This window comes from Scomber scombrus, chromosome 6 (assembly GCF_963691925.1).
Source record: "Scomber scombrus chromosome 6, fScoSco1.1, whole genome shotgun sequence".
NCBI classification, from domain to species: domain Eukaryota; kingdom Metazoa; phylum Chordata; class Actinopteri; order Scombriformes; family Scombridae; genus Scomber; species Scomber scombrus.
Genome location: NC_084975.1, coordinates 9,961,359 through 9,974,674, shown reverse-complemented (window position 1 = coordinate 9,974,674; position 13,316 = coordinate 9,961,359). Strand labels below are relative to the sequence as shown.

The window sequence follows — 13,316 nt, the reverse complement described above, 5'->3', positions numbered from 1 at the left end:
TTGCACTTTGTCTTCTGATATTTCTCAGTCTTATTTTTCAGTTTCGTTACTCCCCTGATCATTATGAATGGCAGATTTTCAACAGCGTCTGTTTTATGGGTCCTAATAGTTGAGTTAAAAGTATGAACCTGACAGCCTTTTTGTGTCTGCAAGAATTTCAGTGTGTGTGTGTGTGTGTGTCTGCAGGATGTGTGACCTCACAGCAGCAGCACTGACCTGTTGTCGGTAATGGCTCTGCAGTAAATTGCCAGGAAGAAACTGAGCATTCAGTTATTTATGTAGTACCTTAATTTCCACACACACACACACACACACACACACACACACACACACACACACACACACACACACGCACACACATACACATATACAGTTCACAGAGACATGCAAGCAAGCACAGCAAGTACAGCACACTTACTAGTGATGGTGAAGTCTGTCACTTATTACTGTGTTGTGTAATGAGGTCTGCACAGACTCAAGTGTGTGTCAAGGTCTGTGTGAGACTGTGAGCGTGTATACGAGGGACTGTGAGCAGGCTGTTGCATTTAGGACTGAAAGGAGTTCATTTTAATGGGCGTCCATGTCCGGCTCTTAATAAACCATAAATTTGCTGCCTCGAGCTGGAGTAACGCATTAGACATGAAGGGAAGTGAGATGAAGAAGGTAGAAAAGAAGGAGGTCATGATGGTGGAGAAGAAGCAGGAAAGGATGAAATAGAGAAGGTCAAAGAGGAAAAATGGTTGAAAGGGGGAAAAAAAGGTAGAAACACAATGACAGAATGGGGAACCGAAAGGAGGTCAACACTGTGAAGGCTGCCACTCTGAATTAGGAAAGAGATGGACAGAGTGACATAAAGGCACGGTATCTTTGCAACCTAGTGCCTGAGGTTTGAGAGCACTGTTGCAATTGCTTCACACAGCTTGTGAAAGTAACACCTCTCTCTATGTGAGTATTTGCCACTACAACACTTAGCGGTTCCTGTAGGTCATTATCACAGGAAGGTTTGACAATCTGAGAACTGAGCACTCTGTCTCACCACGTCAACGCTTCAGTTATTCCAGCCAACCATAACAGAGATCGGTCTGCTCTGTAGTCTGCTGTTCTCTGCTGATGGCCACTGCTGTGAGTGACAAGAGACACTCAACACTAAACATCTGTCGCCTCTTAAGACTCTCGTGCACTCTCAGTATATTAATGTGAGTTTTATTTTTTCACTCTGGCTGAAGGTTACTCCAAAGGTTAGTTACTCTAATGAGTTGGCAACATGATCTGAGCAGTACAACTCATTAAATTAGCTCAAAATCCCTCAAAAGACATGCTGTGTAATGAAGCTAAAAAAAAAAGAACAAAACAAAACAAAACATGTTAGTTCCTGAAATGGAGACATCTGTGAGGCTTTCAACAGAACTGTAAATCTGAGGCTTGAACTTGTGTCTGACATGAAGGGTGGAACTTTTGAAAGAAGAAAAAACACAATCTTAGCCTTAAATGAAAAATTGAATTAATAAGCAACTAATAAAAAGGTCATTATTGATTAATCTGTTGATCACTCTCTTGATTGATTGATTGATTGATTGATTGATTAGTCGTTGCATGAAGACTGAAAAATGTTGATCATGTCTTGTTTTGTCCTGATCCAGATCACCACCCAAAGATTACAGTTTACTGTCCTAAAGGCCTAAAAGAAGACTAAAGAAACCATAAAATATTCACTTTTAAGAAGCATGTTAGAAAATTGCAAGCATTTAATATCAGCAGCTATATTGTGAATGACTCTTATGAGGCTCTATTCATAAGCCATAATACTCTATATAGTCAATACTTACTAGCTTGGTCTGGTGTGACCAATAGCTTTTGATGGCTAATGTTACAGTAGCTAAGACTAGCTAACCGTGGATAGATTTTTCTACGTAATTATTAGCTGACTTTATGACTCTTTGCTTGTGCTGTTAAACTACATTTTAGCATGTAGCGTTATCATGTAATTGTCACTGGTGGTCACTATTCAGAAGAAGTGACATAGACTCACTGTAAGTCATAATAATGAGCATTTGAGATATAACTGGCTGTAGACTTGAGTTGAGACTTTGAGTCAAGATTTTTTACGTGTTAAAGTCCAGGAACATTACGGTTCTAACAGACCTTAGCTATTTGATTATTAGGCTTATGCTTTGAATGATTTTGGTCTCAGCTTTTATGAACAATATTAATCCAGCTTTGAAAACAAATAAATAACAACAGGTCAAAGGGCTCCAGGACATTGTTGGGTTTCTTTACAAGTGGAAAGGTTTCCATGGCTCAGATCATGAAAGCGATTTTAAAAGGGGAATTGTGTGTCACTGTATAAGTTGACATGGTGTACTGTTATTCAATTTAGACTTAAGACTCTATTGCAAGACCTGAGACTGTACTCAGACTTCTCTCGATTGACTTGGACTTCCTCAAAATACTTTTAAAGGTCACTGGCATTCACAGTTTTTGTTTTGTTTCTGTCCAAGACTATCCAAGGCATTCACATCGTAGTTTTCCTATTTATTGATTGTTGATATTCACCAAAATCTATGTTTTATATTCCATTTTAAATATATTTCACCATGTACCTCCTGTTGGGTGTATGTAGCCACCTATTTGGTTGTCATGGGAAAAGAGAGTGGGTGGCTTTTATCTGTACTTCCTAATTCCAGCCTACATTGTGCTCCTCTGTGAACCCTGAAAGACTAGACATCGAGGTGCATATCACACAAGCCACTGAAGATGAAAAATGATAACTGAGATTCAATAAATCTCTACTTCAGGCTTCTACTCTCCAACAGACAGATCGATTCTTCATCATCTTTCACCCCAGATGCCTTACCTTGCGTTACCCCCTCCTCTCTGTTCCTGGAGGGGTTTTTATTTTGTGTCATGCTCAGCACCTACACTATATGTGCTATGGCCACCACCACCACCACCAGCAGCAGCAGTAGGGACAGCAGATGAGTGCGGCCATTGGCTTCTTCCCCTCTCACTGGCCCTCCCCTCATCCAACACAATGGGACTGATTGTCTATGTGACACACATAGGCACACACACACACACACTCACACACAGAGTGGGCTTTGCTGGGGCTGAGTGGCGCTCCCCCACCATATGCCCCATCTCCGCTGGAATGTGATTATCTTCACTCGCCATGAAGAGGAAGACAGAGCAATGAGGACAGGGTAACAGAAGAAGAAGAAGAAAAAGCATCAGAGAGTAAGAGGGCGAGAGGGCGAGTCATTCTGTCATTGAGTGTGCAAGTGTGTGTGTGTGTGTGTGTGTGTGTGTGCGTGTGTGAGCATGTGTGTGTCAGAGAGAGAGAGCGAGAGAGGGGGAAGGAAGGGAGGATGCAACCAATGCAGCGAGGCAGCAGTTTAACACGAGCCTGAACCTGCCAGTGTGTCTGTGCAAGCGACAGAGCGCACAGAGAGAGAGAGGAGAGAGGAGAGGAGAGGGACAGGGAGAGGTCTTTTCACTTCAGTAAAGCAGTGGATTTTAATTTCTTCAGTGGACTCCACCTCGCTTGTCTCACTGGACACAACATCCACTCAGGTTAGTGCTTCTTAGCATTTTTTTTCTCAGACTGGTTTGCAAATCAGCACCGGCATGCTGCATCTATCGAGTGCACAATGCAGTCGCGGGGTGTCGGGTTAACACAGTTGATAGACAAAATGTGACCACATAGAAACTGAAAGGCTGTTTGCTATTCTCCACACACACGCGTAACCATCGCCTGCTGAGGCTGACGGTTAACAAAGGGAGGAGCACACATCACAAAAGACAAACCTTAGATCCTACCACAGGATGTTGCTCTGGTAGGTACTGTAGCTTAGTGTGGCAGACGTGGTTGTGTGTGTGAGATAGGAAGAGCTGTGTGGGTACCTAAGCAGAGGGAGCTGTACTGGCTTGAGGGGACTATTAATTTTCTTTAAGGCGTTGTTGACTGAGCCTCTGAGATGAAGGCTGTCTCAAGATGGGCAATTCAAATCTGCAGCTAACAATCACACACACACACACACACACACACACACACACACACACACACACACACACACACACACACACATGCACATGTCTGTGCATGTAGAGGCTACTGCTGTGGATTTCAGTTAACTATGTTTGCCATGGTTGGCATAATCGACCTCAGCTGTCCATAGTGAGCTGTGGGAAAATATGCAAGTCTGTGTGTGGCTGTGTGGACGCTTGTATGAGTGTGAGTGTGTGTGTGTGTGTGTGTGTGTGTGTGTGTGTGTGTGTGTGTGTGTGTGTGTGTGTGTGTGTGTGTGTGTGTGTGTGTGTGTGTGTGTGTGTGTGTGTGTGCACTGTGGCCTGCTGTTGCTGAACCTAGTGCAAACAAAACTTTAAGTCACCTTGTCATTATGGCTGTAATACAATCCCTTGATGATAGATGCAATCCTAACTGCTTTAGTTGCTGCGCTCTTACCCTGATTTCTAACATCAACAAAGAGAAATGGCACAGTAAATGTTATTCATAAGACACTAAAATGTTGCAATAATGACTTCTCTATGACTACACACAAAAGGGAAAACACCCCCCGTGAATTTTTATATCTGTCAACTTTATCTCCCAACACATCTCCCTGCTTTGTGCACTCACTTGTAACTCATTTGGCTAGCTATCTCTGCAGTTGAAACCATTAACTTTATCTGCAGCAATATATTTTCTGGAGTGCATCCTTCACTCTCTAAGCCTGGCTTCCCACACAGACAGGCAAGGGCAGGGGTGTTATCAGATCCCGCTGTTTGTGCTATGATGGAGGCAGGCATCTGCTAACAAGGCTTCTCGCTGGGTCTGTGAGTGATCCCAGTGAGCGTGAGTTTCCACCAAGCTCAAGAAAGTTCCTGCAAAAAATGCAAGAGCTCAGGTGGAAATATGGAGATTGGGAGAGGCTTCTTGGGCTCAGATATGAATCAGTAAGAAGTTTTTAAGGGGGGAGACAAATGGTGAAGTTGCCTACCAACTGGCAAGCCTCATTTATTCACTTCATAGTTGTTGTTTAGCAGGAATCTGTTTGTGTGTGTGTGTATAATATGTGTGGGAATAAATCTACTCCCCTCAGTGTATCTGACTCTGTGCTGTCAGCAGCTTCAGCTTCCTCCTCACCTTCCCTTCTTCCTTTCTCTCCCCTTTATGTGTCAGATTATTGTGTTTATTTCTCATTCTTCTGTTTCTCTAAATACTAAAAGTTAAAATGCTGTGTCATTGCCCTGCAGAGGCATTAGTGGTTCGTTTTTTGGCAGCTGATCATCTTGTCATTTTGTCCTCCCTTTGTACAGCAGTTTGTCTTTCTGCTGAGCCTCCCATGACACCAACCAGAAATGCTGATTCTGTTTGACACCATGTACCAGCAGGACCTGTCAGATTAAGTGCTACGTGTGTATGCGTGTGTGTTCAGTGCAGATGTACGGGAAAGCAGGTGACTGAGCGTATGTGCACTGTTTTTAAATATGGAGACTGCTGGTTTAAGAGAATGATAACTGCAGTGTCAGAAATGAGGAAGAGAGAAAATAATTTTAGTTCAAACATCAACGGTTTAAGAGGAAGTTTGTGTCATGTTAAATGTTTAAGATTTCCCTTTTTTCTCTTTCTGCTTCATTAGTGCTCCAGCCTTGGCTTCAGGCTTGCCCCGCAGGCTTGCTTGCAGGGTTGCAGGGTTTTCTGTGCATTCCAGCCCTGCGCTGAGAATCTGGGCTCCAGTGCCTCCAGTCAGAGGGGCTCATTCATACCGAGCACAATGATCCTGTTTGAGACACAAGTTCTCATCCATGCTGTTTGATTGGCATTATATTCAACATCTATGTATCTGTTTTGCATTAATGAATCTCTGTTGTTTACTGTTTCCTCGGTGGATCAATAGAAGGAGATAAACAGAGAGACATTTAGACAGATGAAAAGAAAGAATTCATCAAGAGTATTTTAATGTGAATTATGATGTGTTGAATTAGTTAGGCTAAAGCAGCTTTAATCAACATTTTCATATGAAAAATGTATCACATTACTACTTATATATGAAAGGTCTCACTCATGATGAATCCACAGAGAGTTATTAAGAGTCTGCAGCTCATTCCTAAGGGGGCATATTAGTGTCGTTCAGCTCATTCTTTTGTTTTTCTGGCCCACAAAAATATACTGTTTTGATTCACTCTCAAAGTATTGTTGTTGGCTAGAAAAAGCCACTGTTAAGTGTAAAACTGAAAAGGTGGAGCATTTTTTAGCTAAATCCTCCTCAGTAGCTGGTGGAGAGGATACGCGGAGCTTAAGAAAGAGTATTGGTAATCTTCATGTGGCCAGAATCCACAGTTTGCTAAGAAATTCGCCATTTCAATGGAAAAGATGCAATATGGCAGTGTTGCGTTCACCCCTTGTTTCCACTGTCTACAAGTGCCCAAAGAATTGAAGTACTGAAATAAGAACTTTTTCTGTTTTTAGGTGGACTTGAAATCTCTGTCAATTAAGAAAATGTGATAGAAATTAAGATATGCTGTATTTGCAGGGTGTGATCATCACTGAAATGATTCAGATCTGTTGCATAATTAAGAAATCAGCGTTTGAAATGTTGCAGCCAAAATATCTGTCCGCGATATCCTTTCACAAATGCCATGCGCTCTGTGCCCTTTTTTTCAGCGCCTCTGTTGTGGCTTCGTGCCTTTTACTCATGTGCACATGATTGCTGAGCCCATTTCTTTGTTTTCATCGTCTGACAGCACTCTCAAATCAAATGAGTAATAAAAACTTACTCATCAGCATTCAGTTTGTGAGAATTTCCCATGAGGTTATTCTTAGAGACGGAGTTATATTTTAAGCTCAGGAAGTCATTTACTTTTGCCAAGCTGATGGAAATTTAAGTGGTTATTTTTGTAAACATTTTTAGAAGTTTGCTTAAAAATGGACTGTGTAGTGTGAGTGGAAACATTGCTTGAAAATGTGAGGATATACCCTCGGGGTTTGTGGCTCTGCAGGGTTCAACTTTACTGAATTAGCTCAAATATGAGAGTGCAGCTGTTGTGTTTGGGTTTACTGTAGTTTAGTTTTCTGATCGCTTTCTTTTTACACACGCACAGAGTAAAGGTCTGTTATGGATATGGGTCAGTTTTGCATATCTGCTCTTAATCTGTGAGACACGTCAAGTCCATTTGGTTCAGTCTTACCATAAAAGAGCACACTGTGAATAAGCACTGTTGTTCATTTATGAATAGACCGATCTGCTGGTGCCCAGTCAGACGTGCTGATTGGGCGGACAGGCTATTGATTGACACATATGGGAGCTCCTGCCACGCAGCTGTGATCTGTTTCGCAAGGTGGACAGGCAGGTCACAGAGGGACGGAGGGAGAAGAAGGAGGGAGAAGGTGATGGAGAAAGAGGAGGGAGGAAGAAAAGAGGCGTGGTGAAGAGGAGGGACGCGATGAAAAGGAGGACGTAAGAGAAGGAGAGAAAGAGATAATGTTCCTTGTTGATGTTATCGCATACTCTCAGTCCAACAATCGATCCCTTTCTCAGTGGCCAGTGATCACAGAGTCCACTATCGCTAAACTGCTGTTTGGATCTCAATCATGACACTCTCATGACTCACACTCTGTCTCCACCACTAAATCTCTTTTTTAAACAAAACCAGTCACGGTTTAACACATGCGTCAGCATTTGTAGAACTAAATGTGTGGGCCATCTGATATCCTTTTTCTGATGATAATTATAATTGAGATGACTTTCAAAAGGCATCTGTGTATTTCCTCTTTTCTTTGTTTAAGCGTCTTCTTAAGTATGGACAGGAAGGATTTAACAAGGGGAAGTGGGGGGGGGGGGCATTCAGGTTCAGGATCACAGCACACCACAGTCACCCGCTTGGCCTGCCCTCATTAGGCATGGGACAGAGAGCATGTTTAGATCATGCTAAAAGCTTATCTTCACATACTGAGGCAGTGTAGGAAGCATGCTGAGAGCCAGAGTGGAGATGGACTGCGTCTGCACATGATGTACGAATTTCCTGAGGCCCAAGAAAGTTAGTGGAATGTGAGGAAGTTCAAAAAGGAAAAAAGAACATGGACCATTACGTAGCTTTGTCGCATTTGCTGAGGAAGTACGGCAATTTTCTGCTCAAATTCACCAAGATTACAAGCAGCTAAATGGGTTCTCAACATGTTTGGCTTGTGACCCCTTAGTACAAGTTATAGCCTTAGTGTGGACATGAGCTGTGAGCAGTTTGGCTAGAGATTTATTTTTTCAAGAGGTTTTAGATGGCTGAAAAGGTACAAGAATACAGTATTTCACAAGAAAGTTGCATAATTTAAAGCTGCCCCAAATTCATATTTTAGTATTAACAACAGATCAAATAACTTTCGGAGCTTTCCAGCATCTTTAACTCATTGTTGTGGTTATAAGGCTTGCAAACTTTACAGTTTTGGTTCACTATCATCTCTCTCATTTAGCCCGTCCCCATCCAGAGCAGGCAGCTATTTTTGGGGAACAACCTCTAGTAAACTCACTGTACATTAGGCCTCTCTGTCCATGCATCAAACAGCAGACAAAGTAAGTGTAGCAGAGCAGTTATCAGCTAAAGAGCAAGAGAAATCCCCTAGCAGCTGGGGGTGACCAAAAAGAGCTAGAAGGAAAGTCAATAATGGACTTATTTACATTGTTAATGTTGCTCTTTGTCTGCTGGATGTGTAAATAGGCAACTGCTTAGTAAAGTGATAAAGTGCCAAAAACATCAAAAAATCAACTAATAGCGCTTAAAGTAAAAGTCTGAAATAATATATATTTGTAAAAGAAATCTATATACAAATTTTTTTTTTTGTTCTCATACCTTCAATCGTTTTGTGACCCCCTCACATATATCTTGGAACCCCTCAGAGCATCCTGAAGGTTCTTTAGATCACTGTAAATAGAATAAAGAATTTCCTGATTGGCTTATTCACTGTATAAAAATTACAGAATTGAATTGTTGGATGGAGAGTACATCATCTGACCGTGTTTGCTCCATGAGGCGGAGACAGGGTCTCATCTGGTTGCTTTGACCACATAAACCCTTTACAAGGCCTTTTAATTTTCACTCTATTATGTTTGTGGGAGAAAACCATAACTCTTTAGTAATTGTCCATTATGGAAGGACAGGAGAGCGGGGAGACAGCCGCATCTGGCCTCTCTCAATAGCCAATCTCTTCTGTGTCAAGCATGAAGACCTCAGACATGTGCTCTCTCTCATACACACACACAGGGACACACACCATTATCACCAGCATGAACCCCAGTTTGATTAAAGGGGTGTGACTTGGCATGTTAATATGTTCTCCCCTTTTCCATTATTTATGAGTTACATTTGAATGGTAGTTATCTCAATCCGGGGCATCTATGCAAATGTAGCCGAGGTTACTTTGCATTCTTGTGTCCTTATGGGTAGAAACAGTCTTCTTTCATATTTAATGGTATCTATTTCTCATCATTATAGGACGATAAGTGCAGACTCTGCACTATGATTTAGGCTTTTTTCTTCATTTCAGAATCTCTGTGTGTTACATGAATTTGTGCTTCATTATATCAGGAGTCAGATTAAGCTCAAATTAGGCTCGGGGGTTTTGTGTAACACAGTTAGCATGTGTGAAAATACAGTTATTGGATTCACACAGGAGCCAAAAATTGGCTAAAAAATAACTTAGTTCATCGTGGCAGAAAATGTGCTTTATAAGGGGTTATTAGCTTATTTTTAGAGCTGCAGGTTGTTAAATATTAACTGTTACGGCTGGTTAATTTTCATCTTTTGCACATATCCAGCCACTCAACCCCCCCCCCCCCCCCCCCCTCAACTCCCCCCCTTTCCTCAGCAGTGATTTACACGCCCTCCCTTGGTTCCTCCTCCCTACTCTGGGGTGACTTTGTCCTTGGGTGCTGGACAACCCTCAAAACATTAGAAGTGTCTGAATCAGCATCTTGAAAGACGACTTCACCCCTCCTCCCTTCTACTCCTCCCATTCTCCCTCACACCTGGTGGCTCTGGTTTCCAGGGAACCGGTTTGTACAGGGAAGGGACAGGTACTCTGACGGTTTTGTGGTGTAAATACAAGTATGAAGCAACCAGCCGACAAGGAGACTCGTTTCTGAAGAGAGGACTGCAATTTCTTTATAGATGCAGATAAGATTGAGCTGAAAGGAGATTCTGATATGGACAAACACTGTGGGGTTGTCAGGATGGCGAAAACCCAGCTGCATGGCAAAGAGGTGTTCTCAGGTACTGTAGATATGCTTTCTTTGATGAAACTGACAGGTGGCTCAGTGACGTCAAGAAAATACAGTTTGTTTTGGTTTCTGTAAAGAGATTAGAGGTGAGCGCTGTCTGTGATCCACTGATAGGAAAAGATCCTGGTTTTTAATGCAGGAACTCCCGTGACCACAGTTTAAGTTCAGTCACCTTAAAATCATTGTTAACATGCAGCGTGTCTGCCGTGGGGAAACCATTGAGGAGATAATTATGCATGACATGCATGGTGAGCCATGACTGCTGCCAAGTCAAGCCAAAAGGCGAGAAAATGAAATGTCACAGAATCAAGTTAGCTGTGAAAGGCTGCAAGCTGCTCTGATTTTTAAATGTTCAAGTATGATATAATAGTTTTATTTCTTTAGTATGGAAAATTAAAGTAGAACCTGATTTGATTTAGAGTCAAACATGTGTGAGGTGATCATTAATTTTTCTGCATTTTTCATTAGTTTCTTTTTATTTTCATAGTTGACATTTTCTTTTGATTTACTTAATATATGTTTGAGTTTACTTCTGAATAGTCAGCACCTGGTTCTGCTTTACACAGAACATCCATGAGCACTTTCAGTTGTTGATCTCTTGTTAAAGTGAATTTCAAAAAGAGAAGAGAAAATGTGAGTCGTGACAGTAGAGCTACTAGTATGTCCTTTCGATTGTTGAATGAATATGAGACGCAGGTTATAAAGCTTTCGTCGTTGCAAGCCACAGCCGTCTGTCGCAGTCCTCTTGTTGCTATGGAGCAGGTCAGTGTAAACAGAGACAGAGGTTTGTTTACACTACATTCTGATAGCACACATGATTCTGAAGCTGTGATAAATGTCATAGTACATTAACTGCACTGTATAAGCAGATACTGTCAAAGAGAGGACAGCCACTGTGCTTCTAATCAGTCTTTATCATTACAGCTTTATGTAAATTTTAAAATGATGAGCTTCATTTTCTTATGTCATGTTCAGTTGATTCAGGATAATCTTAAGAATTAAAATTACTTTTCATTAAGCAGAGAACAGATTGGATTACTGTCAATCTAACTGCTAATTGTGATTGTTATTTTCTTCGACTGCCATCATTGGAGGATTTGCTACAGTTTGCCATCTGTGATGCGTGTTTAATTCATGATGCTAAGTAGAGGAAACAGAAGCTTAAAAACATTCAGGAGTTTGATGCAAGATTTTGTGTCCGTATATTGCATCAATATTTGACTCTGAGTTTCGCTCTGAGTATTCAGACTCAATTCTGACATGTGCTTTACATCGCTTCCCAAATCCTGCCTGACCAGTCAGCAGTGTTCACCTAGCAGCTGCATATGTTCACGTGCTGTGCGTGGTCATTCTGCTAAGATTATTGAATATGAAAAACAGGAAGCTGACAGAAAGGAAGAGGAAGTTTAGAGTCAGGCCAGTAGCTGGACCAGTAGACTCTCCCCCATCATAGTTAGTGAAGCCTGGTCTCGTCACCCCAACATTTTAAGAATGCATTCATTCAAGTTTTATGTCTCTTATAGAGATAGTTTTCATATCAGGAGTAGACATACCTGACATTCTGGCAAGGTGTGTGTCATTGTCTTTATATTTGTGTGTGTGTGTGTTTAGAGTGACACCTCCCCCACTTGAGGAAACAATAGGCATAATGACGACTCTGGTCACATGGCCACGAGTCTGCTGTTAGTGGGTTGTCTCTATGGGTAAATGTCTGATACGTATGAATGCTTTTGATAAGCAGCTTACATGTGTTATACTCTGAATAAGAAACTTATATAACAGATTGGGGTTCAACTTATGTATAGTGAAGTGTGTGTGTGTGTGTGTGTGTGTGTGTGTGTGTGTGTGTGTGTGTGTGTGTGTGTGTGTGTGTGTGTGTGTGTGTGTGTGTGTGTGTGTGTGTGGACAGCAGGAGGCCTGTCATGAAGAGTCCAGATGGTGGGTGGAGAAAGCCCTCCTTTAATCCCTGTGCCAGGATATTATACCCCCCCCTTTACATGCACACACACACACACACACACACATAAACACACACCGTCATTTGTACCTCCCTTTGACTGTAAGCACGGCACCACACTGAGTTTGTCCACTTTCCTCTTACATGGCATTATCCACGCTCCATTATGTCGTTCTCTCTTTAGCACTGATGTGTTGTTACATCCCAACTGACACTATGCTAAATACTAAATATAGTGGAGGGAAACAGTGGTTCACATAGACAGTCTGCAAAAATGATAAATTAATGATACAATGTAAATCAACTGATACTTAATTTTGAGGCATTTATTTTGCATTGAAACATATAACAAACACACATTTGGTAATAAAGATTTGTCATGAGTAAAGATATTTTACAGCTGAATAACACATTTAGCAGTACCCTGTGGAGTCTCTAACCACAAGTAGCGTGATGAAGCAATGTTTTCAAGAGCATGTCCCCCAATACATTTTCCTGCCACCACTTTCACATTATTCCGCCGACTGACAATTGACGGAGGTAATGCCCCAAGAAATGTGATAATGCATCAACATAAGCATTGAAGAATAATATTGAAAGCAAACCTCACTGTAAACTATGCACATTTTAAAATATTCAAATAATCATCTTTGCAATTTTTTTATGAGGAAGGAAATGCATTAGTCAGACCTCAGCAATATGTTCTGTTAGAAAACATGGATTGATCTCACTTTGCTCCAGAAATCAGTCTAGTATCAGTCCAGTCTTCATGAAAGACAATGGAGCAGCCACTGTGACTGGCTCATGTCATTGTCGACATTACTGCCATGTCAATGCCAATGCATTGCTGGAGAGAGAAAAAATTTGAATGAAGTCAATTTGAGTTTAACATCCACTGTTGTGTAACTGCGATATCATGCTGTGTGTCGCTTGCACATGTTGCTGCATGTCAACATTGACGTTAATCATCCTGCAGCTTTGATACCCAATATTTGATCTGACTGTTAGAACATCGGTGTGTGTGTGTGTGTGTCTTTGTATGTGTGTGTCTTTTTAATTGTGTAATATATGTGTGTGTGAGTAATACTCAT

The 13,316-nt window shown here is 41.5% G+C and overlaps 1 protein-coding gene across 1 annotated transcript in view; it reads left to right on the top strand.

Annotated features, from left to right (window-relative positions):
• The window catches only part of fgd4a (FYVE, RhoGEF and PH domain containing 4a), a 48,748-nt gene that overhangs the window by 13,234 nt on the left and 22,198 nt on the right, over nt 1-13,316 (top strand). The gene's annotated exons all lie outside the window — the stretch shown is intronic.